Source organism: Callorhinus ursinus, unplaced genomic scaffold, assembly GCF_003265705.2.
Source record: "Callorhinus ursinus isolate GAN/ISIS: 27379988/994484 unplaced genomic scaffold, GSC_fseal_2.0 scaffold78, whole genome shotgun sequence".
Classification (NCBI taxonomy): Eukaryota; Metazoa; Chordata; class Mammalia; order Carnivora; family Otariidae; genus Callorhinus; species Callorhinus ursinus.
The window spans coordinates 3,622,642-3,624,496 of NW_027397140.1; the positions used below are offsets into that span (position 1 = coordinate 3,622,642).

The window sequence follows — 1,855 nt, forward strand, 5'->3', positions numbered from 1 at the left end:
TTTGCAATTCAGCATTAGATTTCTCAACCATTTCTCAAGAGGATAGGGACACCAACAGCTATATCTATTCAAAGAGAAAATTAAGTATGTGTGATGCATCTATAGAATCCTAAGGATAGCAAATAACCTAGAGAACACAGCAAACCATTCCTGTAGGACAAAACCAAACCCATAAAGGATGAAGCACACGTAATAATACACTAGCTTTGGAGAGGTGCAGAAAGCTTAGTAAACCACTCTAAGATAATGTTATTCTCCAGGTGGAAGAAATGGACCCCATTCTCCCAGCCTCCTCACTATGTTCCTTTGCAACCTCAGTTTAAAAATATTTATTTATTTAAGTAAGCTCTGTGCCCAATGTGGGGCTTAAACTCATGACCCTGAGATCAAGAGTCACATGCTCTAGGAACTGAGCCAGCCAGGCGCCCCATTGTCTTCTAATTCTTGACACCTGTGACCCATGAATGCAGTAGAAGGCAGCCCTTCTGAAGCCAGAATAACCTGGTACTAGTTACTAATAATCCTAGTAACCCCACAAGTGAATGGCACACCACTTTTGCAGCCTACACTGAGATCAAATACATACATTTTAAATACACAGATAAATTAAACATGATAAAAATTTATTACCTGCTATTTGCATTTAATATGGGTCTATATCTCCACTGTCCAACATGATGGTCACTCACCACGGTGTAGTTCTTGAACGGGTGTGACTACTTGAAATTGAGATGTGCTGTAAGTGTAAAATACAGACCACATTTCAAAGAGTAAATACAAAAAACATTAAAATATCTCATTAAGGAGCAGTGTGAATTAAAAAAGGTGAGAATACCACCGGACCTGCCAAAGTCCATGTGCCACTGCATTCCCGTGTGGCCATCACCACCATGCCCAAGAGAAAGGCTGAAGCGGATGCTAAAGGAGATAAAGCCAAGGTGAAGGATAAGCCCATGTGCCACTGCATCCCCGTGTGGCCATCACCACCATGCCCAAGAGAAAGGCTGAAGCGGATGCTAAAGGAGATAAAGCCAAAGTGAAGGATGAGCCACAGAGAAGATCTGTAAGGTTATCTACTAAACCTGCTCCTCCAAAGCCAGAGCCCAAGCCTAAAAAGGCCACTGTTAAGAAGGGAGAGAAGGTACCCAAAGGGAAAAAGCTGATGCTGACAAGGATGGAAATAACCCTGCAGAAAATGGAGATGCCAAAACAGACCAGGCACAGAAAGCTGAAGGTGCTGGAGATGCCAAGTGAAGTGTGTGCATTTTTGATAACTGTGTACTTCTGGTGACTATACAGTTTGAAATAGTATTTTTTATCAAGTTTTATAAAAATGCAGAATTTTGTTTTACTCCTTTTTTTCTTAAGCTATGTTGTTAGCACACAGAACACTTCATTGTTTTGGGGGAAGGGCATATGTCACTAATATAGTATCTCTGAAGCTAGATTGACACAAGGGGAAAAATATCTTTCCCTGCTAGTTTTGAGGAACTTCTTCTTGGCTCCCAGCAAGAGGGGTTCCTTGATGTTGACACACATGAGCTACCTTGGCACAAACACCTTGGTGGTGTGGAAAAACTAAAATTTATTTTTTATGTCCTCTGCTTCCTCTCTGCCTTCAACATAGACTTGACTGTTAAACCCAGGGACCTAATGGTTCCCAGTATGTCAGGCAATCTGGACTTGGCATCCCTTAAGAGTTCCTTTTTAGGCTTGGGGATCTTCAGATGGATAATTCTGCCATTTTCATTTCATTTCCTGAAAGTCAGGGTCAGCTTGTGAAAAGTTGTTAAAACAACATGCTAAATGAGAACTGTCAACCCTCACTCTAAACTTTTCCTGTTCAGAGCATCAC

General features: G+C 41.3%; 1 pseudogene; it reads left to right on the forward strand.

The window, feature by feature from the left end:
- Positions 1-988: 988 nt before the first annotated feature.
- Positions 989-1,412, forward strand: LOC112808817 (non-histone chromosomal protein HMG-17 pseudogene; annotated as a pseudogene).
- Positions 1,413-1,855: the final 443 nt, after the last annotated feature.